The sequence below is a fragment of the Myotis nattereri genome (genome assembly GCF_964212035.1).
Source record: "Myotis nattereri genome assembly, chromosome: 3".
Lineage (NCBI taxonomy): Eukaryota > Metazoa > Chordata > Mammalia > Chiroptera > Vespertilionidae > Myotis > Myotis nattereri.
The window spans coordinates 136,238,552-136,258,619 of NC_138077.1; the positions used below are offsets into that span (position 1 = coordinate 136,238,552).

The window sequence follows — 20,068 nt, forward strand, 5'->3', positions numbered from 1 at the left end:
AAATCTAACCCAGTAAACTTTTTAAATTAATGCATTTTAAAAAGATATACTTAAAAATTAGTGAACTGGACATATTAACACATTTTTAATAGACAGTGTTTTGCAATTTTCTCTTTTGAATTTGGGGGTGATTCTTTCCAGTCCCAGACAAATTTTTAGATCCTTAAAAAGCTCACAGGCCTGGATACTGCACTTCTCCCGCATAATAGAGAAAGTACCTGAGTGGATTAGCCCAGGAGGCCATGGTTAGCGGTAGAGACACAACTAGAAATCAGGATTGTTTTACCTTCACTAGTTCTATGTGTAACATGCATGCTGTTTGTACAAGGTCAATGGCAACCATATCTTATTTGAATATTCTTATTCTCCTCTAAGCCTCAAAAACCTCCTGGTTTGTAGAGAGAGTGGTCACAGCATTAGCTTATAAAAGCCAATGTTAACGCTTTCTGTTGTGTTTTGTTCTCAAGGTTCAGACTAGTGAACATGGACAACAAATGCTCGCTGGACCTCACTTTCTGCATGGTTCCCCAACTCCCTGGAGACTTGAATCTCAAATAAATATTTCTGTCAGGAGGCTGAGCTCCCAGCTGTGCAAATTGGTCACAGATGTAATTGCATTTGCCCTCTGCCCTAGAGGAAAACACGCCTGCGATTGGGGGTTTAGACGTCTCAAAATGAAAGACATTATTCCTGACTCTGGGTAATAGCCATGAAGCCCAAAATAAACTGCCCCAGAGACAGGCCACAGTGCTGCCAGATGTAGAAGGTGGTTGCTAGCCAGACTCCAGGCCTGGACAGCCAGTTACCACACTCGGCTGTCTAATTGGCCAGTTGGGCACCGTCAAGAATCAAGCTTCCCCATTGGCTCCTCTTACTTGCAAACATGACTCTCACCATCCTTGACCCCCTCCCTAATGCCCATAGGACCTCTGCAAAAGGCTCCAATTCCAAGTTTCTTGAACAGCAGGCAAAGACACCCCAGTCCATCAACACTGAGCATGCTGCAACTGCTGGTCTGGTTTCCTCAAAAAACTAAAAATGGAACTCCCATTTGACCCAGTAATCCCACTTCTAGGAATATATCCCAAGAAACCAGAAACACCAATCAGAAAGGATATATGCACCCCTATGTTCATAGCAGCACAATTCACCATAGCTAAGCTTTGGAAACAGCCTAAGTGTCCATCAGTAGATGAATGGATTAAAAAACTGTGGTACATCTACACAATGGAATACTACGCTGCGGTAAAAAAAGGAACTCTTACCATTTGCAACAGTATGGATGGAACTGGAGAACATTAAGCTAAGTGAAATAAGCCAGTCAGAGAAAGATAAATATCACATGATCTCACTCATTTATGGAATATAATGAACAACATAAACTGATGAGCAAAAACAGATCTAGAGACAGAGAAGCTTTGATCAGATCGCCCAACCTCAGAGGGAAGGTAGGGGAGGATGGGGGTAAGGGGGAGAGATCCACCAAAGGACTTATATGCAAGCATATAGGCCTAACCAATGGACACAGACAACAGGAGGGTGAGGGCATGAGTGGGGGCGGGATGGGGGCAATGTGGTGATAAGGACACGTATGTAATAACTTAATCAATAAAATAAATAAATAGATAAAACAAAGCTTTAATTCTTAAAAAAGAAAAGAAAAGAAGAGGAAAAGAAAAGAAAAGAAAAGAAAAGAAAAGAAAAGATAAGATAACACCATGCAACTGAGCCCCGCCAAGTACCTCAAGATCCTAATACAGGGTTGGTTTAACCAACCAATATTTCAGTAGTTCCTGGCATAGAAATTGAACCCTAGCAACCTCAGCAGGAAGTGATGAGGCTGTGTTAGGTCAATTCTTGGGGCATTTGAAGCCTTGGATATAGGAGGCTGTCCAGGAGCCAGTCTGTACTTTGCTAGGTTAGAAAGGGGGAGAAATCTGACAATCCCTAAAAATACTGCAAAAGGACCTTAGAACACGGTGATTTCCCCAGCTAGTTTTCTAGAGATCATGGATCAGGCAAGCAGCACTTTTGTTCAGTAGCTGCTGGATAGCAAACCTTCAGGAGACAGCAAACTGTTCCACCGAAGATTGGTTGAGCAAACTTTTGAACAAAGTTCATGGAACTTTGCTATTTTAAGAGTTTTCACTCTTCTTAGAGAACTGGCTAACACATATGTGCTCTAAGCATTGGGACAGAATCGGACTTCCTTGTGCCACCTACTGTGAGGGGTCATGGCTGAGGCAGCAGGCTCCGAAGTCAGCTGTCTGGCTTTGAATTCATGGTCCACCATCTACTAGATGTGTAACTTTGAGATCTAATCTCATCAATGCCTCAATTTCTTCACTTGTAAAGTGGGAATAAAAAAGTCCATATTTCATAGAGTTGCTGGAAGACTATATAAGATAATTTATTTAAAACGCTTTGAAGAGAACCTGGCATATAGCAGAGAGAGAGAGAGAAAAAGAGAGAGAGAGAGAGAGAGAGAGAGAGAGAGAGAGAAAGAGAGAGAGAGAGAGAGAGAGAAAACTTTTGTTGAGCAGTTATGCTTTTTATGTTCTAGGCATTTTGCACATTTTCACAAAAGCACTAAGTCAGTGGTCGGCAAACTGCGGCTCGCGAGCCACATGCGGCTCTTTGGCCCCTTGAGTGTGGCTCTTCCACAAAATACCACATGAGGGTGGTCATGTACAGTGCAATTAAAACTTCGTGGGCCATGCACAGAAGTCGGTATTTTGTGGAAGAGCCACACTCAAGGGGCCAAAGAGCCGCATGTGGCTCGCGAGCCGCAGTTTGCTGACCACAGCACTAAGTAATAAGTACATTTATTATCCCTATAGAATGGAAGAGGAAATCTAAATCATGCTGGCAGTATATGGCAGTCAGAATTCAAAATTCTGTTTGACTCTTGAACCCCAACTCTATGTCCTCCATCTCTCAATTGGAGTACAGCTTTCCCAAGAAGAAACACACAGGTGGTGATTATTTAGGGGAATTCATTCAGCCTCTCAATGCCTACACGTTCTCTAAGAACATGCCTGAGCTCGGGCTTCCCTGTGTACCCTGGCAGGCTTCTCTCTTTACCTCTCCCACATGCCAAGTCCTATGGAGGTGCATTGTGCAGGGGGGTAAGAACCACTCAGGGTGGCCAAAACAAAATAAAAAAAAAAGGAGACAATATGAATAACTGAATAACTTCGTAGTAAACCTTTGGCAATTGAATTACCAATTTGCTTTCAGCAAAAGTGAAGGGGTACCTAATGGACTTGTTAGCTGATAAGTAAGTTACTAAAAGGAATTTTGGATGAGAGTTCATCGCCACATGATTCTTGGCATATAATTCAGAGTTAAAAACACTGACGAACTTGCTATACAAGAATATATGAATTCCCATCCAACCATATGAGTTAGTTTTTTTCAGTGAGTACATTTACTTATAAAATAATAGAAATAGAATTAATGTTAATCATTTCTCAGAGCTCCATAAATAATTAATATTCACTTATAGATATATGACTACTTGGGGGAAATGCTCATCTTATTAACAAATGAATGTTTAATAAAAATTTTACTTTTTCTATGTAGTTAGCATTTTCAAAGTATAATTACTTATATTTTTATTTTAATGTATTATATAACAACTAGAGGCCCGGTGCACAAAATTTGTGCGGGGAGGGCGCGCGTTCCTCAGCCCAGCCTGCACCCTCTCACAATCTGGGACCTTTCAGATATCCCTCTCACAATCCAGGACCACTGGCTCCTAGCCGTTCACCTGCCTGCCTGATTTCACCCCTAAAACTCAAGCTTCTTTTTTAATTTTTAATATTTATATTTCTTCTTTATTTTTTTTTAAATTCAAGCTTCTTGAGAACATGAGGCATTTAACATTATTCCATATTCCTTACAGAGAGCTAAGCATGGTAAACACAGCAAATACTTAATACTTATGGGCTTCTATACAAACAGTTTCCAACCAGGAATTTTTTATTGTTTTATTTTTTGAATTAAGAAACATTTCCAATTCTTATTCATAAAATTAATCCAAACAGCAACAATAAATATTCAGAGCCACATATCAATAACAAACCAGGAAGGAAAAAAAATATTCCAGAGACATCTTAAACAATTTTAAAGGAATACACACCAGGCTAAAAACCTACAGCTCAACCATGGTTACACAACATGCTACATTTATTCCTGCATTTTCTCAATAAGTTCTTCCTTATATCTGCCTTGCTCTTTTCCAACCTGTTGAGATTTGGCTTTGTGTTCAAGAATTTTTTTCCGATCTTTGTCCAGTTTTAGCCTGGTGATAACCACCTTGCTGGGGTGAATGCCCACGTGGACAGTTGTGCGGTTAGCCTTCTCACACTGCACCCGCTCGATGTAGATGGCATGTTTCTCTCTGTGCACCTGTACTACCTGCCGACCTGCTGACCTTTGTAAGTGTCCTCGAACCACCTGGACCTTGTCATCCTTGTGGATGGGCATGGACAGCAGACACTGTACTTCTGCTGCAGCTCTTTGGAGAGCGGGGAAGACATGATCTTGTGGTGCACGTGCAAGGGGGCATTGAAGTGGCTTTTGTGGTTTTTGCTGCGGTCTGAGGTCACAAAGGGGTTGAACTTCATAGTGACCATTTGGCGCCGGAAGTGCTCCCCAACCAGGAATGTTTTAATAGGCAGTCTCCAAAAACATGAACGGGAAAACCTAAAAGTAGAATGCTCAGATTTCAGGCACCATGTGCTATTAGCAGGATTTCTATCCCAATCAAACTATAATTCTGAGTTCTCAACAGTCTGGACAAACTGCCCCTCACTATCTCCAAAGTTTCTTCTTCATCACTATCCCATTTTCCTCTGCTTAAAACCAAGGTAACAAATGAAACCTTTAATTCTGATCTTCCTCACGCAAGGGAACAGCAAACCTCAATCGAAATAATTTTCCACCAGAAGTCACATCCAAATACTGCGAGACAGGACTATAGGGCTGACTATGTACTTGCACGTAATAGGCTACCCCATTCTAGTGGTAGGCACCCAGGCGTCCTCCACAATCCCACAATCCTCTGGTTGCATACTTCCAGTTTTTCTAGCTCCTCCTTAAGTGGTGTTTCCTTCGGTTGCATTGCAACATCCAGGGTCTCTAGTTGGAGAGGATTTTTCTGTTCTTTGACATTGATAGCTGTTTACTATTTGGAATCAGCGAAGTTTCAGGAGTACTGCTACTGCCATGAACATGTCGGTCCCAAATGCACTCATGAAACAACCTCCCATTCAGTCCATGGCTGTTGCTGTCCCGGTTCGCAATGAGAAAGGTACTGTGCTGAGCCATTTTCCACTCAGATCTTCCTCTTCCTTCCCCAGCACACTCCAAACCTACTCCAGGCCCACCACAATGCCACAGACCCTTAAGACCTTCCCCCCTATTTTTTCTACTTTTCCTCATCAAGCTCGCACGCTATCGCGTTGCCTAGAGGCACCCCTAATCTCTCCCTGGGGGGTGGGCCAGCCTGGGTGAGGGGCCATGGTGTTCTGGTCTCTGGTCATTCCAGTTGCTCTGGCGCTATGGTAGCTGGATTTATATATATATTAGAGGCCCAGTGCACAAAATTCATGCACAGGTGGGGGGTGGGGTCCCTCAGCCCAGCCTGCACCCTCTCCAATCTGGGACATCCCTCTCACAATCTGGGATAGCTGGCTCCTAACTGCTTGCCTGCCTGTCTGCCTGATCACCCCTAACTGCCTCTGCCTGCCAGACTGCTGCCCCTAACTGCCCTCCCCTGCCGGCCCAATTGCCCCTAACCACCTCTGCCTCAGCCCCTGCCACTGTGGCTTTTTTCAGAAGATATCCGGTCTAATTAGCATTTTACCTTTTTATTAATATAGATATATATAAAATCATAATAACTCAATCCAGATTTATTTCAACATCTTAACCTTTAATCACAGACACTTTAAAATAATTTCACTTTTTTTGTTGAAAAATGTAATAGGGTAATTAATAAAAAACTCTTAAGTATAAAATGTATTATTACAATAGGACATAATTCTATGGGGAAGTAGAATTGAAATACAATTTCAAAGAGTAAAAGGAGCAATTTGAAATGTATGGTCATTAAAATAGGACTTGTAATTTTTTAAAAAGGTGATGATTAAATAAGCAATGTTATAGTTTTATTTTAAAATTGCAATATTTATAACACACCAGACTGGATATTTCATCTTTTGCAACAACTTAAAAGTTATGATAAAATTTTTTAGATGCCAGTCTAAAAAATGTGCAATGAGTTGAATAGTATATCAAAATTACTATGATATATTGAAGATGACTGATTTATAATGTGTGTGTGTGTGTAATTATTCCATGGAGTCAACTTTTTAAGTCCATGGAAATATGGAGAACGTTAAGTCTTATTTTTCTAGATCTTTTTTTTTCCTATGAGAGGGATCCCCAGTCTTTTCCTAGTGTTGTGGACTGAATTGGTTCTGTTACAGAATTTATCAGGCGACCAAAAAATACTCAGGAGTACTTGGAGGTCCAGGATAAACCCATTCATTTTCAGACTAGAGACCCAGTGCCCAAATTTTGTGCACTGGCCAAGGGGGTTTGTCCCTCAGCCCAGCCTGCACCCTCTCCAATCTGGGACCCCTTGGGGGACATCCCTCTCACAATCCTGGACTGCTGGCTCCCGACTGCTTGCCTGTCTGCCTGCCTGATTGCCCCTAACCACGCCCCTGCCAGCCTAATCAACACCTAACTGCTCCCCTACTGGCCTGATCGTCCCCAACTTCCCTCCCTGCCAGCCTGGTCGCCCCCAACTGCCCTCTCCTGAAGGCCCGGTCACCCCCAACTGCCCTCCACTGCCAGCCATCTTGTGATCACATGGGGGCAGCCATCTTGTGTGAGGGTGTGAGGGTCAATTTGCATATTACCTCTTTATTATATAGGATGTTTCACATGTACTAGTACAGTGACTGAGGGGTCAGTTCTCCAAATCCTGAGTAAGCCAATATGGAGGAAGCTTTCCCTTTATACCCTTTGGTTTCTTTGTTTTCTATCTGTTTCCTAACTACCAGGCTTTTGTGGTGGCTTCCTCAGCCCCTCCTGAGTCAGTTAGAAGGGGGAAGTTGGATTGTATCTAACTGCCTAGTCTGGGTGGTGCTAGTGACCTCCCCTCCAGCTAAGCTGTTACATCCTTTGTTTATGGCCCCCTTGCAAATTGGGATCAATCAGAAAAATGGGTCCCACCAGACCAGCTTGTGGAGAAAGGGGCAGTGACTCAATTATAGGCTACCAAGAATGTACATTAGGTTACTGGCACAGATTCAGATTGCCAGCCCCCTTCCCCCAAAATGTCCCATTCTCCCCATCAGTTCCTCTAAAATTCATTTCTTGAAGCCCTAAGCCCCAAGGTGAGCGTGTTTGGAGACAGAGCTTTTAGGGGGGTAATTAAGGTTAAAGGATGTCATAAGGGTGGGACCAGATGTGAGGACAGATGTCCTTATACGAAGAGAAAGAGATACCAGAAATACCTCCCCCCTCTCTTGCAAGTGCATCCAGAGGAAAGGCTATGTGAGGACACAGTGAGAAGACAGCCATCTGCACGACAGGAAGAGAGTCCTCACGGGGAACCAACCCGGCAGCACCTTGAGCTTGGACTCCAGCCCAGAACTCTGAGAAATAACTGTCTATTGTTTAAGCCCCCAGACCAGGGGTGGGCAAACTTTTTGACTCGAGGGCCACAGTGGGTTCTTAAACTGGACCGGAGGGCCGGAACAAAAGCATGGATGGAGTGCTTGTGTGAACTAATATAAATTCAAAGTAAACATCATTACATAAAAGGGTACGGTATTTTTTTTTTTTTTTTTAGTTTTATTCATTTCAAATGGGCTGGATCCGGCCCGTGGGCCGTAGTTTGCCCACGGCTGCCCCAGACTATGGTGTTTGTCACAGTAGCCCGAGCAAACTAATACACCTGGGAAGGGTCCTTTACGTGATCGCTTGGAAGCTGCTGATGGGTACAGGTGAGGCAGGGTTATTAATTAGGCTTCAAGATCAAGATTAGCAACAGCCCAGTGGCGAGACGGCTGGCAAATATACAATGACTTCCGCATCAGAAGTTTTTGGTTAAATGCACTGAGCACTCCGAGAGCTCATGGTAGGCAGTTGCTGGAGAAAATGTCATAGAGAATCATAGAGAACATGAGCTGGGCAGTAAAAGACAGGTGAGCTCTAGGGTGTATTCAGGAGAGAGAGACAGTGTGAGCAACCGTTCAGTGAAGGAGAGGCCATGAACGTGCCAACGACAGTGAGTGGACCCGTGGGCCTGGGGCAGACCGTCCAGCTGAGGAGCGATGGACTCGTCTCTGACCCGAGCCTCACCAGCACGGTTAGGTTGCAGGGTCCTCAGTGGCTTTGGACAAGGACCCCCTGACTGACTGTCTTTATCCACCTGCCTGGAACCTCTGCTCCTCTCATTTCCATCTTGGTACTGAGGTGATCACACCCTCCCATGATTTTATCACCTCCCCACACCCTTTCTTTCTATATTTAGAAATATTCAGCATCATCAGTGGCTGCCCACTTCCTCACACTCCACCCTGCAAGCCCTTCATTCGGCCATTCCCTCAGCCCCTTCCTGGACGTCGCACAGCCTGTGAAAACTAAACAAACACCGAATTGTAAACTTTAAGTGGTGAATTTTATGTTATATGAATTATATCTTGAAAAATTAGATGATATTGAAGAAAATCATCCCTATGAAACACACAGCTAGGAAATAGAAGAAAGTACTGGATAATTATTGTTCCATGTAGATTAAATTTTAATGTTTAGACAATTTGATGTAAAGAAGTTTTATTATATTTGTTTTAATGTAAAAAAGAAACCATTGGTAAATGATTGAATAACAATAGTGGGAGTACCGAAGAAATGAAAGGAATGAGAGTCTGAGTGAGAGGAAGAGGGTGGAACCACGGGAGGGAGAGGGGAGGGAGCCGGAGGGAGATCTATCTGGCGAGAGAATAAGTGCTGGCTGAAAGAACAGAGTTTCACATTTTGGGTTAGGGTAAACAGGAAATTAACAGCAATTGCTTGCATTAACATTTGAACAAATTTTTACACTGCTGTGCATGCTAATGTAGCCAGTTTTAAAGATTAAACCATCTTGTTTGGGATAGGAGCTTGAAAATGGAATGATGAAGAAATTCTGAAAACATATGCTGATGTTAGTTTTTATAGGCAGTGCTTGAATTAGCATTTTAATCTCGTGACACACGTCTTTAGGATGGATAAAGCCTGTGCTTCTGGATAAAGGATATTTTACCCCTGGTCTGGGGTTCTCCAACTCTTCTTCTCTCCACCGCATTGGGACTCCCTAGACCTTTCATTGTCTACAGTGGGCTTCTTCCCAAGCAGCCACCGCCACCTCACAAAGGGCACGTAGCTTGGCCCGTTTACTGATGGGGAGAGTGGTATTGATAGGGGACTTTGGACTGGAAACACGCAGCATTCCCCTGGGCAGGATGGCTTCCCGGGCTCTTGTCCAGTGGAGTCAAAGAATGAAACCACGGACGAAAGGTGGTATAGCAGGTGGAAATGTATTGAAGAACAAGTACAGACTCCCACGTGGGGAGGGGGAAAGAGCCCCACCGAGTCCCTTTTCCCTACAGTTTATAAAGGCTGCAGATCTGTGTTCCTTGGTATCCCCTCTGATTGGTCACTACCCCCTTCTGATTTGGTCACTATAGCAACTCCTGAGCTCAAAGGTCCAACCTCACATGGGACATGAAGGCTCTCCTCCCCTCCTTCCTTGTGGTTTCTCTATTCCCTCTGGGCTTTCTTCCTCCTTCCCTTTATTCTGTAAATATGTACTTTTTGCTACTCCCAGCTCCCTTATCTTATGGAAATGTAACTTCTGCGGCTCCCAGCTCCCTTGTCTTATGAAAATGTACCCTTTTGCAGCTCTGTAGCCCTGTGTTTTTCCCATAGACCTCTTAATTTTTAAAATTTCCTAAACCTGCCTTTTTCACCCCCAAAATTCCTATTTTACCTAAAAAACTCCTTTCAGTGTCATCTTAAGAATTTTCCATTGGTTCTCCCCAACCAAACAGAAATGTGGGGGTGAATGGGAACATGCTTACAAAGTTGGGACTAAAAACACATCTATGGTGTAGTGATTATAACCCCCTTGTAAACACACACACACACACACACACACAAAGGCAAGCAAAGAGTTAATACCTGCTGAAATAACAAGATTTTTTTTTAGCTTAAAAGATTTAAGAAAACTTTATAAACCCTTGTCAGAAAAAGTCTTCAGGGTCTCGGGCTAGACAGAGTAATTTTAGACTTGGCAACAAAACCATGATTCAAAGAAGGAAAAATTGATAAATTGGACTTTGTCAAAATTAAAAGCGTTTGCTTATGAAAAGAGTAGCTAGAGTTTGAGAGAAAATATTTGCAAACCACATATTTGACAAAGGATTTATACTTAAAATATATAAAGAATTCTACAACTTCAATGATTAGAAAAAAATACCCAATTAGGAAAAAAAAAAAAAGACATGGAGAGACATTTCACTGAAGAAGATACACAGATGGAAAATAAACACACGAAAATATGTTCAACATCATTAGCCATTAGAAAAATGCAAACTTAAGGAAGAAACATCAGATAAACTCAAGCTGAGAGACATGCTAAAATAACTGGCCTGTAATCTTCAGAAATGTCAAGGTCACACACAAAAAAAAAATACAGAAAAACTTCCTGAATAACCAACAGAAAACTCGCAGGAGAGAATCTTGATACCCGAGGACCGAAAATGGAGACCGCATAGAGACTCTTTTTTTATATTAAAAAAAACCACACAAATGTAACCCACAGGGAGGTCACTGTACCCCATCAGAATAACTGAAATAAAATATAGCAACAACAGGAAGTGCTGCTGAGGATGTGGAGACACTGGATCACTCAGTGGCAGTGGGGATATAAAATGGTTCAATTACTCTGGAAAAGTTTGGCAGCGCCTTAAAAAACTAAACATGCAACTATCACATAACCCAGCAATTTCACTCCGGGACATTTATCACAAAGAAATGAAAATTCTGTTTATGCAGAAACCTCTACACTAACGTTTTCAGTAGCTTCATTTGAAACATCTCACAAAGGAAATTTAAAAGGTTGTTGGGATCCTAACAGTCTTTGGGCATTCAACACTAACTCTCTGATAGAAGGATAAACAAGATGACAGTTAAGTTCCACTTCTAAAATATTATGATTTTATGTAGAGAACCCTCTTCTAGGCTTATGAGGGAATATAAACACACACACACACACACAGCAAGTGACCTTGACTTCCAAAAGTCCCACCAAAAGGCCAGTACAGACACGTTTAGAGATGGGAGACCACCCCCACAAGCAGCCCACGGGAATGGGGGTAGAGATCAGGATGGACAGAGGTAACCTGAAAAATAGCCATAATGCCCGTCACAGGTGACGCGTGGAATTTTTGTCAAGGAGAATGTAAGGTGAAACTCTTAGTGGATAGATTATTCCTGCAGCAAAAGAGGTTTGTGTTCTGGAAGTGGGAAGGGAAGGAGAGAATGGAGTGAGACAGGCAGTCAAAATGGTGAGGTTGGGTCATTCAAGGTCATTGGGCCACCATGGAAACATGGATACCTTGTCCTAGCCAGTTTGGCTCAGTGGATAGAGTGTCGGCCTGCGGACTGAAGGGTCCTGGGTTCGATTCCAATCAAGGGAACATGGCCGGGTTGCGGGCTTGATCCCCAGTAGGGGCTGTGCAGGAGGCAGCCGACCAATGATTCTCTCTATCATTGATGTTTCTATCTCTCTCTCCCTCTCCTTTCCTCTCTGAAATTAATAAAAAAATATATGTTGTCGTCTTGTTTTGTTTTTTAAAAAAAAGACACACATATCTTTTTGCAGAGTTCAGTGGTGCCTGATGGCCATTCTCCAAAATTTTCAACTCCCATTTCTTTGGGGTTTTTTTTGTTGTGTTGGGAATTTGTTCAAGTTTATCAGTATGTGCATGGTGACAACTGTCCACCCACTGTCCTTTTAAATATTGCCAATTCTGTCTAAAGAAATTGACTTTAGAACCCGCCTCTACTCCTGATACTTGCTTAGTCCTTGCCTCAGGTGCTTCAGTGCAGTGACCTCTAGACTATAGGGTGAGGAGGGAAGAAGACGTTGCTGACCTTAAACCTTTTAAAATGCTTTGCCTTTATTTTTATTTTTTTCCTTACAGTATTCAATAGATCTATTTCACCCAAGTTCTTTTGATCCTTCTACTCCTGGTCAATATATATATCTTCCAGGGTTTGTCTGCCCTTCTTCCTCAGCAGAATCTAAATTTACCTGTTGACTGTCAGACACATACCTATGAACCGGGGGAAATGGGGGGCGGGGGGAGGCTTACTCTATATGTCTGCTCTATTTGTCTAGTAAGTCACACTATTATTCTGGGTGCTTTCCTGCTAAGGAAGACAACCCAACCCATGGTGTACCAGCTCTTTTGAGTCCTTTTCTGATACTTGCATTTAGACTTCATCCATTTCTTGTTAATTAACTAGACTCCATTGTAACTATCCCCATCTCAACCAATATTTGTTAAGGACTGCAGAGAGCCACTGTTATACAGGAGAGAATTTCATTAGTGCTACCACAAATATTACTAAATGTGGCAGCACAACAACAAATGCAGATGATTACAACTTGGGGATGCTAAAAAACTGTAGCTTCAAAAGCAAGTGTCAAGGCGCCCTCTAGTGGTGCATACAGCACACTACCCCACAGAATCTTTCCAGAGCAAAGGGAATAAAAGTCCAGCTATTAGAATTCTATTTTCAGTTTCTTCCAGAACGCCTGAGGTTCACACAGGATGTGACGTGAAGATTTAAGGTTTAAAAAAAGGTTTCTGGTCTCCTAGACCAGAAGGAGATAATGAGTGCCAAGAAGCTGTGTAAAATGAAAATGAAATTTCTTTCATTGTATGCTAAGGATAAGCATCTTGGCATTTCTTGCCAGCGTGCTCAGAAAAATTGGGCTCTAGTAGCAGTTTTCAGCCAGGTGTGACATAACTTGGCTGTTGAATGATTGATTGCTTTATTTACACACTGACCCAGAGGGAGCATCTCTGCTAAGCCCCTTCTTCAGTTTGGTGACAAATAACCAACTACCTGGAATGACCAAGAAATATTTCTTTCTGAATTCTCTGAGAAACAATTCTGGCACAAGAAGAAGGCAAATACCCAAGACAGTATCATTTTCATTAATATCCTAAAAACCAGTATAATTTATTTATGGCTGATTAGGAACTTTTACCATCATAATTGAGCTCTTACGTAAGAGACAGCACACTGTTCTGGAAACAATACTGGCCTGAACGTATGAGATGCGGACCATGGTATTGCCTCTGACACTACATCTCTGGGCCTCAGTTTCCCTATCAGCAAATGAACAAACTGGACCAAAACCTTATCTTTTTTTTCAGTTCTAAAATGATCTACTTTATAAAAATCATTTGGCAGAGACATATTCAAAGTAACATTTGTTTTTGTGTGTATATTTTCTTCATCAACCCAGCCCCTCTTAGCCCAATCCTAAGTGGAAACCACAATTCAAAGAACCAGCAGAACTAAGAGTGAGGCCAAAATTCAGCATGCTAGCCTAGAGAGCCTGCGTCCCTCTCCCTGAATCTGGAAAATACAGGGGCTGGGCAAAGAGAAGATAAAGTGGTAAGTTGTTCAAATAAAGAAAGAAAGAAAAAAAGCCCAGGGTGGATGGAATTAGGAAACATCAAAGAGAAGAAAGAAGAACTTTCCAACTTGGGTATCAGGACCCAGAGAGGAAGGGACTCAAAAGGACAAGCCCCCGAGGTGTGAACCCACACTGACTCGCCAAGTAAAGACAGACAGACAGCCAGGCCGGCCAGCAGTCTCTCCTAGGTAGGGGTGGGGCATGGATGCAGCGTCAGGGCTGGGGGCTTGAAAGGAGCACTTCTCCCAGGCCTCTCCTGACTGCAGAAGAGCAAAGGAGAACCAGCTGGGCACGTTCCCAGGCGAGGACCGGCAATACGCTGCCTGTGAACTCTTGTGCACAGGCGTACCTAGTAATACTAATAATGGAGATGGGATGTGTGGGCATTTGTTTTTAATCAATCAGTCATGTTTTAGGGGAATTTTCTATTTCCTTTCTAATTGGAAGTAGCTTTGGCTATATAATTAATTTCTGTTCTTGATTAAAGTAATTACCCCTAAGAATCTAAGGCTTCAGTGATCCCTGAGAATGCTTCCAGATGTGAAATATAATTACTCAAGGACTCTTCTAAGTTCAGGTTATATGTGGGGCCTTAAATTAGGCTTAATTGCATCAGAATTTTACTACATGAAATACTACATTAGATACATACTGTAGTTCCTTTAGATGTGGGATTCTGTCTTTGATATGGAAGGGTGGTGTGTAGTCAGGGTTCATGCATTAAGGTTCTATATGAAGCTATCGATCAGAGATTGGGAAGATGTCACAAATTAGTCTTAATGTTAATATAACTGTACTGAAAGAACACATTCAATCAAAAATACTAGATGCCACACAAAAATAGAGGTCGTCTTAAATTTGATTAAAGGGAGAGAAAACAATGCACAAACCAAAATAAATGGGAGTTTGTTTCATTACTAAAAAGAAAGTGAGCAAATGAGCATATTTATAAATGTTCAAGTTTTTCAAGGAGGACTTCTCAGAAGGCAGGATTTTAACTTGGTGTTTTTATTTTTAAAGAGAGGTGGAAAGAAGGTAGAGAAATCAATAAAACCCTCCTGGCTGGATAAGGGGAGCAGTTTCCAGGGCAACAAGGAAGGAAGAAATGCTATGGATTTGAAGGAGACAGCATTTGACAAATGCAACAAAAGAGGTGAGCGAAAATAGTGATTAGAGACCAGACCCTTGGCCGAACTAAGAGGAGGAAACATACTCAAGTCTCTGCTGCTTCTCCATGTAATGCTCCAACCGCCCTCCCCCAACTGCCAGCCCCCAACCCCCTCCCATTCAGAGGCCTTTCGTGCTTGCATTCTCAGTTCAGAAAAAGACCAGAGACACCCTAAAAAACTCTGCTTCTCACAGAGGCTTTGGCATTTTCACATGAGAAAAAGTCTCATGCTAGAGTTTCTCCGAGGATGACAAACACTTCTTAGGAGTTTGGGTGTCAGGGGCCCAAGGCGGGAAGAGTGAAATGTACGTGAAAGTCTAATTTAATCTTTAACATGTACACACATTTTTACACTACTTGCTAATTCATCTGAGTTTATTTTCATATGATATAATATTAATAATCCTATATAATAAAAGGCTAATATGCAAATCTAGTGAACAGTGGAACAACCGGTTGCAATGATGCACACTGACCACCAGGGGGCAGATGCTCAATGCCGGAACTGCCCCTGGTGGTCAATGCGCTCCCACAGGGGAAGCGCTGCTGAGTCAGAAGCTGGGCTCATGGCTGGCGAGATCAAGTGGTGGTGGGTAGGAGCCTCTCCTGCCTCCACGGCAGTGCTAAGGATATCTGACTGATGGTTCCCTGGGGAGAGCAGACCTAAGCCATCAGTCGGACATCCCCTGAGGGCTCCTGGACTGTGAGAGGGCACAGGCAGGGCTGAGGAACCCTTCCCCCAAGTGCACGAATTTTGTGCACTGGGCCTCTAGTCCTATCTAATAATAGAGAAACATGGTAATTAGTTGTAACTTCACTACCCTTCCCATTGGCTAATCAGTGAGATATGCAAATTAACTGCCAACCAAGATGGCGGCCGGCAGCCAGGCAGCTGAAGCGAACAGGAGGCTTGCTTGCTCCAGTGATGGAGGAAGCCAAGGTTCCCCGCCTGCCGCTGCCGGCCTCTGAGCTTGCACTCTAAGCAACTATGTTGCAAATATAAAACCTAAACAATCCCCAGAAACCTGCTTTCAGCCGTCAGAGCTGGAGCGAGCAGGACCGCAACAGTGTTACAATTATAGAACCCAAACAAACCCAGATCCCTGCTTTCAGCAGCTGAGGTCTCAGAGCTGGAGCTGAGCCTCAGAGCTAAAGCCGGCTCTCAGCTCCAGTGACAGCCATAGAAGGTAAATAAATCCCAGAATTAAAAAAAAGAAAAAGAAAAAAAGGAGAGGTTGGGAGCTTTAGTCACCCGCCAGCCTGAAAACGGCCCTCAGCCCCTCACCCAGACTGGCCAGGCACCCCAGTGGGGAACCCCACCCTGAAGGGGGTGTGACCAGCTGCAAACAGCCATCATCCCCTCATCCAGGCTGGCCAGGCACCCAAGCAGGACCCCCACCCTGAAGGGGGTGTGACCAGCTGCAAATAGCCATCATCCCCTCATCCAGGCTGGCCAGGCACCTAAGTGGTATCCCCACCCTGATCCGGGACACCCTTCAGGGCAAACCAGCTGGCCCCCACCCATGCACCAGGCCTCTATTCTATATAGTAAAAGGGTAATATGAAAACTGACCCTAACAGCAGAAAGACTGGGAATGACTGGTCACTATGACACACACTGACCACCAGGGGGCAGACGCTCAATGCAGGAGCTGCCCTCTGGTGGTCAGGGTGCTCTCACATGGGAGGAGCTCTGCTCAGCCACAAGCCAGGCTGATGGCTGCCAGTACAGTGGTGGTGGTGGGAGCCTCTCCTGCCTCCTCAGCAGCACTAAGGATGTCCGACTGCAGTTTAGGCCTGCTCCCTGCTGGCAAGTGGACATCCCCCGAGGGCTGCCGGGCTGCCAGAGGGATGTCTGATTGCCATCTTAGGCCCAATCCCCTGGGGAGTGGGCCTAAGCCAGCAGGTGGTCATCCCCTGAGGGGTCCCAGACTGCGAGAAGGCACAGGCCGGGCTGAGGGACCCCCCTCTCCCCCCGAGTGCACAAATTTTTGTGCACCGGGCCTCTAGTAACATATAATTACAGCTATCATTTATTAAGTGCTATATGCTAGGCACAATGATAAAGACTATGTATATATACATTATCTTATTTAATTTTCTCAGTAAACCCCTTGAAATATGTATTAGTGTTCTTTGCACTTTCATATGAGAAAAGAGGCTCAGAATGGATGTGGAACTTGTCTAGAAAGTGTTCCACAGCTAACAAATGATGAAGCTGGGTTCTAACCCACGTGTGTCCTGCCAGCAGCATGACCTTGAAAGTTGGGACTTTTCAGTCAGATAATGCCATGAGAGAAATCCCAAATTCCATTTGCTACCATTTCAATATCTGTGAGAACAGCATGGTCTTAAGAGGCAGGCAGTTTATGAAAACATGTCAGGATTCCATTAAGTGCAAAGTTCTTTAGAGTTTACCAGAAAAGATATTTAAAAGTCTTAAGAGAAAAATAACCAAATCAAGGAATCAATCTGGATGGGAACAGCATTTTGAGGTATTGGGGGTTAGGACTTTAACATATGAATTTGGGGTTGGGCACACAATTTAGTCCACAACAATACCTGTAATAAGATCTTGGCCACACGTAGGTAAATGAGAGGTTGGAAAATGGGGTCTATTTTGTAGGAGATGATGTGCTCAATAAAAATCAAGGACTCCATTACTATAGAAGAACGGGAAAATATATATATTTGGGGATGAGTAACAGTCTTCATCACACTTAGATTTGTAACTTTAAGTTGAACACTTACCATGTTTATAAACAACTAGAGGCCCAGTGCATGAAAATTCACGCACGGGTAAGGTCCCTAGGCCTGGCCGGTGATCAGGGCTGATCTGTGGGGCGACCGGCAGGGCAATTGGGGGGAGGCCCCCGCTGGCACCTGCCTTGGCTGGTCTGGCGATGCCTGCTCGGTGGCCCCACCCCACCACCGCTGCTGGTCGGGGCCTGTGGGCTGGGGGCAGCTCCTGCATTGAGCATCTGCCCCCCAGTGTTCAGTGCACGTCATAGGGACCAGTTGTTCCACCATTCCTCCCTTCAGTTGATTTGCATATTAAGGTTTTATATAGATAGATGTTGGGACATTTAAGAAAACTTAAGGTTCACTACATTTATAAAGTTTGCTATAGTATTTATACATATATTAGTTTCATTGGAGCAATTTAAGCACTTGGGAAGGTTATATTGTTAACATGGAAAACTAAAATACTTAAAAGGAAATACAATATATTAACTAGATGAAAGATTAAACTGCTTAAAAGTGTTAAGTTTGTAAATGGGACCAAATATAACTTAAAGGCCTGATATTAAAAATCGGCCCTTCATAATCAACAAAACTCCCGATCAATTGGTCTAAACCAGTGGTGGCGAACCTATGACATGCGTGTCAGAGGTGACATGCGAACTCATTTTTTTGGTTGATTTTTCTTTGTTAAATGGCATTTAAATATATAAAATAAATATCAAAAATATGTCTTTGTTTTACTATGGTTGCAAATATCAAAAAATTTCTATATGTGACCCGGTTTTTCAAAATGCTGACACGCCGAGCTCAAAAGGTTCACCATCACTGGTCTAAACATTCAAAGACTCCGCCAATCAAGAAATTATTAATGTTTTACTCCTCTAGAAGATGCCCTAACCCCTTTGTATATGTTATGGTATTTTCTAGGGGAGTAAATTTGTAGACACTCATCATTCCTCTCCTAGGGAATAGCAACTATTGCAACATTATGTAAATTCTAAATATTTTGGCGATGAATACCACATTTCAAACATAGGTTGAAGTATGCCTTTCACACAGCCTTTCTGATGTTTGCTAACTTTTGACTGGAAGGTCACCTGCTGGGCACCAGGGCCACACTTCCCTCCCGGAATGTCACAAGGCAGGTTCTCCTCTGCTAATCAAAAGGGAAATCTCAGAAGGGTGTAGAATGCTTACTCATTAAAGAAAAACAATTACTCCACCATTTCACTGACATTTTCTATGAGGGAGATTTAGATCTGAAAAGATTCTAGCAGAACTCAGATAATCCAGAAATTAAGCTATAGAAAAGATTTCATGGGAGATTTCTGGGGATAGTTTAGTAGTGTAACATTTGACACTTTCTAGTTATTGAATTAATTTTGTATTTAATTTTTAAATTCTCTGACCATATTTTATAGAATTATTAATTGGCTTTAGGAATTTTATATTATATGCCACTAAAGTAATGAATATTTATATTCATCCAAATGCCTCTGGAGAAATTGGAGTTCTACACTAGGTTCGTGTATAATTAAAATAAGGACACAGATAATGTAAAAGGTAAAATCTGACCCATGAGTCAAAGGAGAATTTGAGACAAAACTTAAAGAGCTGAATTTTTATATAGTGTTATTTGCTAATTATGGTGAGTTCAATGCAACAAAATACCTCCTTTGTACCCCTAAAGGAAAATTTAAAAACTGACTAGCACTGGGTCAGGATAAAACTGCAATCCTTAGCATAACATGATATATTAACTTAGTAGAGAAAGGGTGATTTAAAATATTTATGAATGGAACTGACTTTAGTAAAATTTACAAAATAATAATGAATACATAAAAATCCTGGGTTCTAAAATTATTCGAAAAGTTTAAAAACAGTTGTACGCTTTGGCTTGTTGAAACGGAAATCATGCCTGTGATAATGCAAGTCTTGTATTTATGATTATATTAAGTAATTGGAGAAAGAACAAATGGTGGCAAAATGTAACCTTTGGGTATATCTCCAAACTGGCTGGCGGAGTGGCCTCCTGTCTCTCAGCCAGTGGCTGACTATCTCCAGCAAGAGAAGCTAGCAGCCTGGTATCCGCAAGCCTCTATCTCCGTGAAATGGAACTGCCAGCTTTTGGAATACCAATCCCTCACATTGAAAAGGAACAGAAACAATTGAACTGAATGTCTACCAGATAAGTAATTACAAAGCCATCTAAAGTGGGTGATTATGGAGGACTCAGGAACAAAATAATTTGCTTGTACATCTTTTGTGGGATACAGTCTAAAAACAAAAGAATTGCAGAAGAAGCCTTGAACGTTTTAGTCAGTAATTTTGCTCTTTGTGTTGTATTATTATTTGAAACTATTTTCTTGTAT

At 42.6% G+C, this 20,068-nt stretch overlaps 1 pseudogene across 1 annotated transcript; it reads right to left on the reverse strand.

Moving 5' to 3' along the window:
- Positions 1-4,191: 4,191 nt before the first annotated feature.
- Positions 4,192-4,631, reverse strand: LOC308516648 (ribosomal protein uL24-like; annotated as a pseudogene). Its single transcript has one exon. The product of its transcript is annotated as a ribosomal protein uL24-like (transcript).
- Between the last annotated feature and the right edge of the window lie 15,437 nt (positions 4,632-20,068).